This window comes from Malania oleifera, chromosome 13 (genome assembly GCF_029873635.1).
Source record: "Malania oleifera isolate guangnan ecotype guangnan chromosome 13, ASM2987363v1, whole genome shotgun sequence".
Lineage (NCBI taxonomy): Eukaryota > Viridiplantae > Streptophyta > Magnoliopsida > Santalales > Ximeniaceae > Malania > Malania oleifera.
In genome coordinates this window covers 53,910,564-53,925,636 of record NC_080429.1, presented here as the reverse complement: position 1 = coordinate 53,925,636, position 15,073 = coordinate 53,910,564, and the positions used below count along the sequence as shown (strand labels likewise).

At 35.9% G+C, this 15,073-nt stretch overlaps 2 non-coding genes across 2 annotated transcripts; both read left to right on the top strand.

The window, feature by feature from the left end:
• Positions 1–8,948: 8,948 nt before the first annotated feature.
• LOC131147001 (small nucleolar RNA R71) lies at positions 8,949–9,056 on the top strand. The gene has a single exon (XR_009134535.1). It is a non-coding gene; the product is annotated as a small nucleolar RNA R71 (small nucleolar RNA).
• Positions 9,057–14,462: 5,406 nt separating this feature from the next.
• Positions 14,463–14,570, top strand: LOC131147005 (small nucleolar RNA R71). The gene has a single exon (XR_009134539.1). It is a non-coding gene; the product is annotated as a small nucleolar RNA R71 (small nucleolar RNA).
• Positions 14,571–15,073: the final 503 nt, after the last annotated feature.

Genomic DNA, 15,073 nt, shown 5'->3' with positions numbered 1-15,073 from the left:
ATCTGGAACAGTTATCACAAAATTTGCAAAACTCTCAATAGTAAAATCCCGTTCATTTATCCAAGCAAATACCGCATCAGGACACTCAAATTCGCCTCTCTGGATGTTAAAGGTTTTAGCCAAGTAGTCAGCATCAAACCTCATATTAGTGTTCAGAATCCAAGAGTAGCATCTGTTATCATCATGACCCAAGTTAGCGTAAAATAACCTAAGGAATATGGGGTAATATCCCCTAGGCTGGCAAGAAATGAATGAGTCCCAACCCTGATGCCTAAACATATCCATTATATTCCCAAAGTGCTGCTCCATAAAGGTTAGGTCAAGAATTTTACCTAAGATGACCTCCTTGGTACAAAATTCCCTCATGTATCTCGTTCTGGAAGCCACTGAGAGAAACTAGTTATCATCCATGTAACCGACTTCGAGAGCGTCCATACATTTGTCAGGCCTTGCCATGGTGAAGATGGATTTAGGAAAATGACTTTTGGTGCCTAGTCTATGGGGGAACTATGAAACTGAGAAAAACAGAGAAATTCCCTTTATTTTGAAGGAAAAAATGACCTTTCAGTGTGGTGAAACTATATATAGCTGTGAGGTTCGGTCAACTAAACCACAATAAATGCTACTTGAGCTGAGTCTGGTCAGTCAACTTAGGAAGCGTTCGGTTGGCTGAAACTTTAGGTGGCCTTTCAGTTTCCACAACTCAGTAGACCGAATGACTTTTGTTCTTGAAGGATACACTCGACAAAATAATGTTCACTTTTGGATTCGATTGACTAAATATCTTACGTATGAAATCGGATGGTCGACCAACCTAGGTCAAAGTCAAAGGTCAAAGGTACGGTCGACTGAATTTATTAAGGTATGCAAATATGGTCAACCAAACACAGTCAACAATGCAACTTTGATTTGATTTAGACCAATTCCTTGTTTTTACTATCCCTTATGGCTAATCCTATGCTCTAAAGAAGAATAATTATTTAATTTCAATTGGAACCCTTCCTTCTTATTGCCCTATAGAATTAGCCACCATAATTACCCACATCATTTCCTCTTCTAAACCTTTGGCACTTTTACAGAAACAAGCAAACCAGATGTACCTTTTCATTTCACTAAATAAACAAGCTTTATATGCATGTGAGAGAGTTTGCTTATTTGTTCTATTTTCTCCAGATGATACATGAAAATTTTTATGACTGTGGGATTTGAAAGATGGACCCTTTTTGAAGAATTTCTTTCTTTTATTTCTTAAGGGTTTGTTGTGATTATTCTTTTCATTTTTTGTTTTGAGTGTAACTCCAGAATAATCATCTACTTCCTTCTCTAAGCAGATAATTTTCAAAACTTTCTTTATCTTTTTCTTCTCAAGGATAGCATGATAACATTTTAGTTCCTTTAATTGTTTAGCTACCCTTTTGTTTTGATTTTTCAAAAGCCATTTTTGCTTAAACATCCTAGTTAGAAACTTATTCATTTTCAATAAACCATTTTCTACCTTCTCGAATGAAGGCATGCTTTCATTGTTCAATTTAGCACATGATTCATCATAAGATATATCATAGTTATTATATGAGTCATTGCATGCAATGTCAACAGTATAATCATAGGGAATATTAGATGATTCATCATATGACACAACACATCATTTAGCATAAGAATCATCACATGCATCATTAATAAAATTGTTATGATATTCAACAGATGATTCAACATTTGACATATCACAGCATTTAATTTAAGAATCATCAATTGAACTTGAGTTAAAATCATATACCTCTTTTCTTGTTAATGCAATTTCCCTATCATTTACCACTTCCTGAGTGGTGGTCTCATTCTCCCAGGATTTTCCATATTTTCTTTTGAGTTCATCCTAGATTTCCCTTACACTCGTGCAAGCTAGGATCTCATGAAAAATGTTAGATTCTAAGGCACAATATAAAATATCCATGGCATATGAATTTGCATGCACTAAAGTGGTATCATTTTCATTCATTTGCATACAAGTTCCTCCAATAATCACCTGCCAAGCCCTCTAATCCATTGATTTTATAAAAATGCTCGTTCTAATTTTCTTGTGGGTGTAGTTTACACCACAAAACAATTGAGGGCTAGTAGGTAACTGTCCCTCGCTGAATGGGGATACACTAAATTGAGCCATTGCGATCTTTTGCGAAAAAAAAAAAAACATTTAAATCGATGCAATGCTAATAACAATTGTTGAAATTGGGGTATTCCCAAGAGGGGGGTGAATTGGAAATTTAAAATTTCTCCTAGGTCAATTCAGATTCCTCAAACTGTATTGCACAAACCTAGGGTTTTTCTATATAATCATAAACCCAATCAAATATTTAAACAATTAAATGCAAAATTTCAAGTGCTGTATTGCACAAACCTAGGGTTTTTCTATATAATCATAAACCCAATCAAATATTTAAACAATTAAACGCAAAATTTCAAGTGCGGAAATTTAAAATGCGGAAATTAAAAGCAGGCACAAGAAATGTTATCGGGGTTCAACGTGTCCCCGCCTCAACTTGCAAGGCCGAGGATTACCACAATTGCTCACTTAACCGGTGGATCGGCACCGTTTACAACACCCTACAAGCTAGTACACCTAGTTCTCTTAGCCGGGTCTGAAACCAGTCTGGGACTATTCAAAGGGCAAGTCTCCCTCTTCCAACAACCCGTCATGAATACAACCAGTAATATCAAATTCGTGTACAAAAAAAGGTGCTTCTAAACTAAGTAGATGATGTAGAACAGTATGCTCAATACAATTACAAATTGTACTTCAGTATGATATGAATGTATAAGCTTAGTGAAGTCTAAATATGACAACTCTCAAGATAATGTCAATATTATCAAGCAATATGTGAGAGTGTGTTATGAATGAATCATTGAGTCAATATATGTATATATATCAATCACAAGTAATATCCTCAAAGATCTCCAGAGCACAAGCAAATATCTCAAAGATAATTTATCAAATAAGCATGAGAGATATTTGAATATCAAGCTTGTTTTAAAAGTATTTCACAATAGCACAAAAAACAAGCCTTTAAATACTTGCAACAATAATGCAAGACTCACAAGCTCTAGAGAATATTCCCAATCAAGACTTATGAATTAAATCACAAGGGAACTCTCAAGCTTACTCTCAATAAAATCAATATCAAACACAAACAATGAGAGTGTAAGCTAATATGAACAATCTCAGTAACTCTTACCAAAGGATTTTAGCAAGTAGGATGAGTAAGAGAGGGATTTTTAGCTTATATGAGTATTTGGAAATTTAGAGGATTTTGGCTAATGATGTTTGCTAATCTCTTGTTAATCTTTCCAAATGAACTAGTATATATAGACATTCACAAAATTATAACCGTTGAGGGACATAGGAGTCTTTTTAGAAAAGATTAATGAAGGTTAATTAAAATTAATTTTTTTTACAGCAATTAAAAATGTTCAACCCAAGAGTTTTCAGTCAACTATATTTTAAGTTCGGTCAACTACTTCTAGGAGATCGCTCGACCGTGGCTATTTTGAACTGAAGATGTAGTCGACCGTCTCGAGGCGATTTTGAACCCTTCAAGGTTCGGTCGACCAAGACAATTTTGAACTAATGGTTTGGTTGACTAAGTTGTTGGGGGTGAGACACGTGTGAGTTCAGTCGACTATGGAAGATGCGTTCAAAAAGGCACAGTCGACCAAGCGAAGTCAAATTGTTGACTTCCACCTAATTCAGTCAACAAAGGCATTTTACACTGCCAAGGTTCAGTCGACTGAATTTGTCAACAAACCATATTTGGCCCAAATAAGGACCCAAGTTAAATCCCTATTAATTTGAGTTATTAACCTAATTTCTTAAGGGATTCCTATAGTCATTCTATGGTCTTTTTGATCTTATGTAATCTATCATGCATGTCATGCAATTATATTACGGATCAAATTAAAAACTAAAAGCAATACAATTAAAATCTTCTTCTTCTTTCTTTTGCTCTTCATATTCCTATGGATTATGCCAGGAGTATGTGCTTTTTAAGGTCTTTTTGGCAACCACATCACTTTCATGTGTGTGTTCTAAATGATTAACCTATTCAAGTACTTAGGCACACACATTAGTAACTTGTAGTTTGTCATTATCAAAACCAGGGATGGGACTCAAAAATTCAAAAAATATATAAATCTAGGTCTTGTAGCTTACTCAAGACATGAAAGTTAAGTCACCCCTAAGAAACTGACTTTTTCCATGGACACTCGTTTGACTAACATTCCCAATGGAAACATGAAGAGAATATAAGAATGTGATGATTGTCTTAGCTAACCATGCAAAGAAAGAAAATGAAAAAGAAATAAAAACCTAAGTAGAGAAAAATGAAAACAAAAATATACACCTGCTCTGAGCAAAGATAAAGAAGTCAAGCTAAGGACACGACACTACAATTCTGCATATATGACGGATCTTCTGACCAATGCCTTTGTTGAATTCACGCTTTTTCTAGGAATAAGTTCATCTAGGGTGGTCTTGATTGAGTGTGGTGAGTAAGTGAGAAGATGTTACGGTGAAGGACCTGACACCTTAATAAGGGTTGGATTCCTTTCCTATAAGACTAGTCCACTCCACACTTTTAGCGTTAGTTCTTCAAATATGTGGGATGTATGATCATGACACTTTTCCTCACATATGAGAGTGAACCCATTCTCTTGAGTGAATTTTGAGGGAATAAGCCAGTGATGCCGAGTTAAGATGATTGTTCTGTAGGTGTCCCAGAGCACTCTCAGTGAAACGAATCATATACCTTACACATGCCTTGTGAAGCGGCCTATTCATACTTGGATTTACATGCTAATATTAAATCTAAATTATAATCATGCGTTGATTCTCGATGAATGGTTTCTTAAGATGGTTGTGTTGTGTTGAGCTTTGCATGATTGAAATGCTGTGGAGTGTGTGTATAATGGAGTCGTGTATAAAGGAATCTGTATGTAATAAGGTTATATCTTTGTACGTAAAATGCTATGACTATGCTACATATGTTTCCATCTTTTATTTACTAAACTGGTGCTTGTCGGTATCGCCTTAGAAACCCTCACGAGACTAGAACTCATCCACTAGGATCAACCTAGGGGTTTAAAGCCTTGTTGCATACAATAAATGCAATCGTGTTTCCCGCGAAAGAGGATGTAGGTAGGATTTGGTAGTTTTCTTAGATTTTGCTTTACTCGGGGACTAGCAAAGTGTAAGTTGGGGGTTGTGATGAGTCCCTAAAATACATTATTTTAAACCCTCATTTATCTTGTTTTTTCCTCATTTTATTATGTATTTTATCAGAGTTATCATTGTTCAGAGCTATGCAAGGTTTGTATGTCTCTTTAGGAAAACTAGGTTAAAACCATGGTGCTATGCATTATGAGAAGCCAAGGAGGATTTGGAAGAATTGAAGCTAGAATTCAAATGTTCAACTGAGCTCTGGAAGCTTCAAATCAAAAAGAACAAGAAGATGATACTCAACCATGTGGCGCGACCAGCAACACATAAAGGCAACTTAGTCTTCCATTGTAGACTCCAAGGTTCAAACTGAGATCAAAATGCTACAAGGTTCAACAAAGTGACTCTGCAGGGTAACCAAATCGAGATATTAAGACAGAACTGAGAGCAGCAATACTGATATTCTTAATGATGTGTTCGACCAAGAGACCCTTTGGGGCTACCATATCGAGTTCCAGAGATTTCCTGAAGATCGAGATCTTGCAAGTCTCGACCATCAGCTCGACCAGCAAGACCTTGAGGCACAACGAAGTCGAATACACTAAAGATTCGAATCCTTGACTTCCCATAAGTCTCGACCAGGGCATGCACAAGAATGACAGAGGGGCGACTTGGTCGACAGTGACGATCTTCTGCGCGATATTTGCTGCAAACTTTCCCAACTTACAAAAAAAACCTTGTAAACCCTAAAGCCTATAAGTATTCTCTATGAACACAAGCTCTGGATTCCTCTTTAGCCTCTCTTAGGTTAGTGATAGACCTAGGATGTCATTGAGAGCCAATTTGGATTAGGAATAGCATAGATTTATAAGTTGTCTTCTAGTGTATATTATAGGGTCTTCTTTTGTACTTCTTGGCATTGGCGACAAACATGATGAATGCAAAGGGGTGATCTTTTTACATGCTTTCATTTACAGCTTTCCTTTACTGCTTTCATTTATGGTTTTAGATTGTGATGATGTTTAGGGACAAGATTAGCACCTCTATTGCTTCAGTTAGGTACACATATTAGGCTACACTCTCCCATAGAGGTTTTCATGATTGTTGTGATAGATTATAATACTCTGGTTCCCGACCGTGCTTCGGACAGCTAGTGCACCCTTACTACTTTATGCCCTAGAACGACTCCTTGGATTGTTTAGCCCAGTTCTAATTAATTTAGTATGGTAAACTCACTGAACTTAGAGTAAGTTGAACAACATCCTAAACTATACTCATGTCTAAACACTACTTTGTAGGAGTAGAGTTAATATAGATTTACTTGCTTTCATTTAATTGCTTTTTAGTAGTTTGTTAGAATTCACCAATTGAAAAATACCACCTTTTACTTCTTTTTCATAACAAGGCTACAAAAAACTAATTTGGAAGTGGTTTGATTACTGCACTTTAAGTCTACGTAGATCGATACCCGACTTACCCACTTTCTACTGAACTTGGGATAGTTAGGTTTTATAAATATTATTTTTGGTAGTTAAGGACTCAAGCCTTCGAGGGCCGACCACTCAACATCTGAACACGAGCTCCTAATTTTCATGGATGTGTATTCGGGATACAATCAAATCCCAGTGCCCAAGAGACGAGAAGAAAACATCATTCATCACAAAAAGGGGGCTCTACTATTACAGGTTGATGCCCTTCGAGTTGAAAAATGTGGGGGCAAGTATAGGAGTTCAGTCATGTAATAATTAGCACAAGGGCCAGATCGTATCCTCAGGAAATGCAATTTAATTCCAAACTTTGTGTAAATGCGAAAGAAAATAAGAAAAGAAAATTTTACTGAATATGGTTCAAATTTGGTTTCTTGGATTTGTGAGATTTTTTCAATGAAACTTAAACCCTAACTCAAAATTAAAAATGCATAAAAATAACTACTTAAATGTCAGATTCAACGCCAGAATAATGAAAGAAACAAACAAACCCTGCAATCATTCAACAAAAAAAATATATTAACTTTAAATATAAACCCAAACAAGAATAAATTCTAACTAAATAAAAACACTAACTTTAATAATTAAAACACACAAATAAAATATTTAAATCCCTACAAAAACTTTAAATAAGAAAAATGCAACTGAAATTAACAATAATAATGCTCAAACAAAAATTTAAATGCAAGAGAGAGAAAGATTTAAATAGAAATTTCTCTAATAAAAAGAAGATTCCTAAATTAAACAAACAAACTATTTCTAAAAAAAATTAATCAAAACTTTGAATAAATTATAAACTTAACCAGAACTTTAATTCTAACAAACTTGAATTCAGAGAAAGAGATATATGAGAGAGAAAGAGAAAGTAGACGAGAGAGAGTAGAAAAGCCGTGAGAGAGAGAGAGAGGGAGAGAGAGAGAGAGAGAGAGATCTGTGAGATCGTGGGAGAGATGCAGTTGTTGCCCGAGCAGTAGAACTGGTTTTTGAGGGAAAAGTTGTCAGAACAGTTACCTTTAGTTCTTCAGAAGCATCAACATTAAAATTTTTACCTGGTTCCTTGAAAGTTGAACTCTCACCATTATACTCAACTTCTTCATCTGGTGCACCAATTACCTTACCGTTGTAGAGATTTGCTTTGACATTGCAATCCTTGAGATTCACTACAGTAGGTAATGACTGTTCCATGGTTGTCACTTGCACTTGAGTATCTAGTTGGGATGGCGGCTCCACGATTGCAGACTGCACTTGAGTATCTGGCTGGGAAAATGGCTCCTTTAATTCTAAGCTTGCTTCTTCTGACTTTTCTTTAGCTTCATCTGTCTCAGTTGCAACTTCAGGTATCGAGGCAACTATTTATCTGTCCATGAGTATCACATATCGAGGAACTTTTTCTTCACTTCTCAGAGTACTAACAGCCTTCCCTGTCTTAAGAGGATCCCCTGAGACATCATGTACTTGTTGATGTTGTTGCCGGTATACTTGAGGATCAGACTGAGGTTGTTCCCAAAACTCCTTTTTTTTCCAGGGTATTAAATGTTGTGCTCATCTTAGTCAAATCAGTGTTTAAGTTGTAGATGGTGCTTTGCAATTCATCCATGGTCTGAGTGTTAATCTGCATAAATTCATGAAGTGTATTAGCCATCTGTGCCTCGCTATCCTCAAAAGATGTCTTCAGTGAAACAAGAGCTTCATTAGACTAAAATTCTGGAAGTGCGTAGCTTTGATAGATTTGTTGTGGCTGATGCTGATGCGGGGGAGCAACTGGACAATATGTTGGCAGCGAAGGTGGTGCATAAGACTAAGGAGGTTGCTGAAAATGTGAAAAAGATGGATCAGATTGATCATTCCTCCATGAGAAATTCGGGTGATTCTTCCATTACAGATTGTCAGTGTTCGAGAATAGCTAATTTGGAGCTTTGTTAACCCAATTTTCTAATTGTATCTCATCAGAACTACTCTCCTTTTCTAATTCTTCTACCCAGCTTTCTAGTGCAGCAACAAGAGCCTAGAGATCAATCTCCTCTTTGACCTCATATTTACCTCCACCACCAATTGTGCTGAGAGGTTGTATGTCCATTGGTGCCCAATCATATTGTGTATTCCAGTGTTTGGCATTTTCAGCTAAGTAGTCAAGGAATGACAATGCCTGATTTGGTTCCTTTCTGAAGAATTCTCCATTGCACATATTATGGACAAAATGTTTGCATTCAAAAGTAAGACATGTATAGAAATAATTGGCCAACCTCCAGGATTCGAACACGTGATGCGAACAGATATTTATCAAATCCTTGAACCTCTCCCAATATGCTTGGAAGGTCTCATCATCCTTCTGCATAAACTAAACAATATTTTCTTGTAAAAATTGAATTCTCTATGAGAGACAAAACTTATGTAAAAATTCACGTTCCATATCAGCCCAATTAGAGATAGAGTGAGGTCTCAAAGAATTAAAACACACCTCCACCTTATCCTTCAAAGAGGCAGGAAATAAACGAAGTTTAGTAAATTCATCAATTCTAGCTCTAGTAATAACAGTATTGCAAGTCCAATCAAAATCCTCCAGGTGCTAATAAGGACACTTAGATTCCATCTTGTGGAACTGAGGTATCACTGACCTCCTCACATGCTTAATCGGGAAATTAAGTGCATCATTAGATAAAGTAGCGTAATACAGTGCAGTGATTCACGTGGCCTACAAAAAATCTGTGAGTGTGCGTGGTGCAGGTGCAGCCACATATATATTCAAAACCTTTTTTTCATGAAGAAAAGCAAAATAAAAGGGAAAAAACACTAGTTTGAAACTAAATCTGGCATTCCCCGGGAACGGCGCCAAAAACATGACTCACTCTAAAAATAAGTAGCGCGAAGGCTATCCCAAGTATAGGAGTTCAGACGTGTAATAATTAGCCCAAAGGTCATATCGTCTCCTCAGGGAATGTTGTTTAATTCCAAACTTTGTGTAAACCTGACAGAAAATAAGAAAAGAAAATTTTATTGAACATGGTTCAAATTCAGTTTCCTGGATTTGTGAGATTTTTGTAATGAAACTTAAACCTAACTAAAAATTAAACATGCATAAAAATAACTGCTTAAATGCCATATTCAATGCCAGAATAATGAAGGAAACAAACCCTGCAATCATTTAACTAAACAAAAATATTGACTTTAAACATAAACCCAAACAAGAATAAATTCTAACTAAATAAAAACACTAACTTTAATAACAAAAACACCCAAAGAAAATATCTAAATCCCTACAAAAACTTTAAATAAGAAAAGGGCAACTGAAATTAATAATAATAATGTTCAAACAAGAATTTAAATGCAAGAGAGAGAAAGAGATTTAAATAGAAATTTATCTAATAAAAAGAAGAGTCTTAAATTAAACAGACAAACTATTTTTATACAAAAATTAATCCAAACTTTGAATAAATTAAAATCTTAACAATAACATTAATTTTAAAAAAATTGAATTCAAAGAAAGAGAGATATGAGAGAGAATGAGAAAGTAGAAAAGAGAGAGAGTAGAAGCACATATTCATGCACCACCACGTGGTCACATCACCACACAATGAATCCCTTCAAGTTCCATTTCAAAGCCCATGCACAACCCTTCTTTATGGCTCCAAACATGGCATAGAAACCAAGACATGCGTAGCCCTTCACGTTGCCCAGCTCATGATCACATCCATGCGGGCCTATCTTCAATTTCGTCTAACTCCAAGCAAGCTCATAGATTGCGTGCATAATTTGAAGCCCAGCGCCCTCATGCATGCCTCAGATGAAATAGCCTCACTCGCTGACCTTACGACATGCTCACTTGCACACATGGCACGTTCACTTATCAATTGGCTTCATAAAAAAAGTTTCTTCAACTTTATTTTCCAATAGAATTTCCTGCAAAAATAAAATACCAAAAATCCATAAATTATCAAATAAAAACTCAAATATTATAAATTGAGTTTGTTGTTAAAATATTGAACATAATTTGGCCTTTAATTAAAATTATAATATTTAATGCATGAATTTAAAAGCCTAAATACGCAACTTTGATGTGTAATCACACCCCCCCCCCCCCAACTAACATTTTGCTAGCCTCTAACAAATAACATGAATGTGATCCAAGGCGATACTTACAAACACCAATTTCAACGAATATTGAATGAACGCACATACAACCCCAATATACCATTTCACATACGAGAATATCACCAAATTACGCACAAGCTCATTCATACACAATTCACACAACTCCAAAGCAAGTCATTCATGCAAGTTTCATCATGATATAGCCATTAAGAACAATATACTCATATAAAATTAACCAGCAATTGCAATTCAGAGTTAATGTAACCATATAAATTTGAGTATAAACAGGTGAAATCTCGAGGCAGGTGTAATGTGTATGACTCGTTACACTCAGGACATCCATGGACACCTACAGAATGGTTGTTTTAACTCGGCCTAACTAGTATACTCTCAAAAAAACTCAAAAAAGATGGGTTTACTCGTCATATGTGAGGAGGAGTGTCATGATCAAACATCCTACAAATTGCAAGGAACAAACGCTATTTGTATGGAGTTGACTAGTCTGAAAAGGATCCAGCCTATTTGTGAGTGTCGGGTCCTTCACCCTACCATCTTCTCACCTACTTGTCATATCCAACGAAAACTACCCTAGATCAACTTATTCACAAACTAGGCATGAATATATTTGAGGCATTAGGTGGTTGAAGAGTCTTCATATGTGGAGAACATGTGTCGTGTCCCTGACTTTTTGTTGTAGTTGTGTAGAGCAGGTATTAATTTTTCACCTCATTCTAGTGCATTTCTCTTTTTCTTGCTTCTGCTCATTCTTCAATTTCTTTCTTTTCATGGTTAGTTAGGATAATCATTACACTTCTTTTATTGTCTTCATACCACCCATGTGAATTAAGCTCAAATAGGAGTTCATGAAATAAGTCTATTTCTAGGTGTGTCTCAGCCTTCATATCTTGAGTAGGTTACAAGACCTAGCACTACAAAAAATAAGGTTATTAGTGATTTTAAACCATCACAGATACTCACAAAACCGTCACTATTAGCATTAGTGACAGTTTTATGAGTATTAGTAACGGTTTTCAATTTGTCGTTATACCTACCGTTACTAATACTTATTAGTGACGAATTTTTTAAATTGTCACTAATAATAAAGTATTAGTGACGGATTCAACTCGTCACTAAAAATAGAGTACTAGTGACGAATTAAAACGGTCACTAAAGGCCTAAGCCCGTCACTATAAATTCTACACCAAATCGACCAAAAATCGTCACTAAAACCATAGTATTAGTGACGGTGCCAAAATCGTCACTATTTCTAAATTATTAGTGATGCTTTTATATTCGTCACTATTGCTCCATTATTAGTGACGGTTCTAAAATCGTCACTAATACTCATTATTAGTGACAATTTTAAAACCGTCACTATTGCTCTACAGATCAATGATGGATTTAGTGATGATTTTAAACCGTCATATCTTGAGTAGGTTACAAGACCTAGCTAGGTTTCTATCTCCCCACAAGATGTCACCTCTAGGCTAGAAGGTCAAAAATTGAGATTAGTGTACAAAATACATCTAGAAAAAAAAAAAAAAAGTAGGGAAAGTTAAGTTTCATGAACTCTGAGTTGACGACAAAACTCAAAAGAACAAAAAATGGCTCAACAGTACCTCACAAGGTGTCAAAATCGCCACGAGTGCTCTCTCAGTGTTCACAAGGAACCCTAAATGTTTGGAGTCATGTGAATGTGTATTTTTAACCTCATAAGATACCTGTGTATTTTTAACCTCATAAGATACCATGTAAATACAAGAGTTTATATAACCAGATTAACACGAATGAACTACCGGTCAAACTTCATGGAGTTACAAAACCATATAAAAAGAAACTACACAATAAATAACTTGAGTGTGTAACTCTTAGGTTATATGCAAGTATGTGAAGGGTATAAGTTAGTTTTAATCATAGCATAATCATCCATATTCAAATTTTTTTTCAATGTATTTTCATTTTCTCATCCCCCCCCCCCCAACTAAAGTGAAACATTGTCCTCATTGTGAAAGCATATGGGAGACGGGAGAGATGATAAGGAGGGAAGTAGAGACATACATGTGTGGAGAAGTGAGAAAAATAAAAACTAAAACTAAGGAAAAATGTACCTAACAATAAATCAAGATAAAACAAAATGAATAGAAAGGAAAGAAAAACATCATAGGCTATCTGGCGGAGGCTTGGGAGGAATTTCATCTCATGGGTGCAGTTTTATAAATTGAATTGGCAGGTCTCCAAATTTGAGCCACCACAATGAATCGGTCTTATTATCTGCACGAAAGTTAGCATCGTATGAATTAAAGCTCTTCAAAATACCAAACAATACATATGCAGATTTACTTTCTTGTTTTAACAAGAAAGCATCCTTATTCAATATGTTTTCTAGGAAATTTACTTTTTTAAGAATTGGTTTTTGAAGAAAAGTTGTCGGAATAGTTACCTTTAGTTCTTCAAAAGCAACAACATTAAAATTTCTACCTGGTTTCTCGAAAGTTGAACTCTCACCATTCTGTTCAAATTCTTCATCTGGTGCACTAATTACCTTACCGTTGCAGATATTTGCTTCGACATTGCAATCCTTAAGATTCACTACAGTAGGTAATGACGGTTCCACGGTTGTCACTTGCACTTTAGTATCTGGTTAGGATGATGGCTCCACGATTGCAGACTGTGCTTAAGTATCTGGATAGATGACGACTGCTTCAATTATGGGCTCACTTCCTCCGACTTTTCTTTAGCTTCATCTGTCTTAGTTGCAACTTCAAGTATCAGGGCAACTGTTTGTCTGTTGATGAATATCTCAGTTCGGGGAACTTTTTCTTCATATCTCATAGTACTAATGGCCTTCTCTGTCTCAAGAGGATCCCCTAAGACATCATGTACTTGTTGATGTTGCTACCGGTATACTTGAGGATCAGACTGAGGTTGTGCCAGGAATTCTTTTTTTTCCAGGGTATTTAATGTTATGCTCATCTTAGTCAAATCGGTGTTTAACTCATTGATGGTGCTTTGCAAATCATCCATGGTCTGAGTGTTAATCTGCATAAATTCCTGAAGTGTATTAGCCATCTGTGCCATGCTATCCTCTAAAGATGTCATCGGTGAAATAGGAGCTTCATTAGATTGAAATTCTTGAAGTGCGTAACTCTGATAGATCTGTTGTGGCTGATGTTGATGCGAAGGAGCAACTAGACAATATGTTGGCTGCGAAGGTAGTGCATAAGACTAAGAGGGTTGCTAAAACTGTGAAAAAGATGGATCAGATTGATCATTCCTCCATGAGAAATTCATGCGATTCTTCCATTTCGGATTGTAGGTGTTCCAGAATGGCTTATTTGGAGCTTTGTTAACCCAATTAGCTAATTGTATCTGATCATAACTACTCTCCTTTTCTAATTCTTCTACACTCCTTTCTAGTACAGCAACAAGATCTTGGAGATCAATCTCCTTTTTAACCTTATATTTACCTCCGCCACCGATTGCACTGAGAGGTTACACTACCATTAGTGCCTGATATATTGTGTATTCCAGTGTTTGGCATTTTAAGCTAAGTAATCAAGGAATGATAGTGCCTGATCTGGTTCATTTCTGAAGAATTCTCCATTGCACATATTATGGACAAAATGTTTGCATTCAAAAGTAAGACCTGTATAGAAATAATTGGCTAACCTCCGGCATTCGACTCGTGATGCGGATAGATATTTTTCAAATCCTTGAACCTCTCCCAACAAGCTTGGAAGGTCTCATCACCCTTTGGCATAAAATGAAAGATCTTTTCCTACAAAAATTGAATTCTTTGTGAAGGACAAAACTTATGTAGAAATTCACATTCCATATTAGTCCAATTAGAGATAGAATGAGGTCTTAAAGAATTAAACCACATCTCCACTGTATCCTTCAAAGAGGCAAGAAATAAACGAAGTTTAGTAAATTCATCAATTCCACCTCTTGTAATAACAGTATTGCAAATCAAATCAAAATTCTCCAGGTGCCGATAAGGACACTCAAATTCCATCCCATTGAATTGAGGTATCACTGACCTCCTCTCATGCTTAATCGGGATATTAAGTGCATCATTAGGTAAAGCAGTGTAAGACGGTGCAGTGATTCACATGGCCTACAAAAAATCTATGAGCGTGCGTGGTGCAGGTGCAGCCATATATATATATATATATATATATATATATATATATATTCAAAAACTCTTTTTTTTTTCATGAAGAAAAGCAAAATAAAAGGGAAAAGCCACTAGTTTGAAACTAAATTCGGCATTCCCCGACAACGGCGCCAA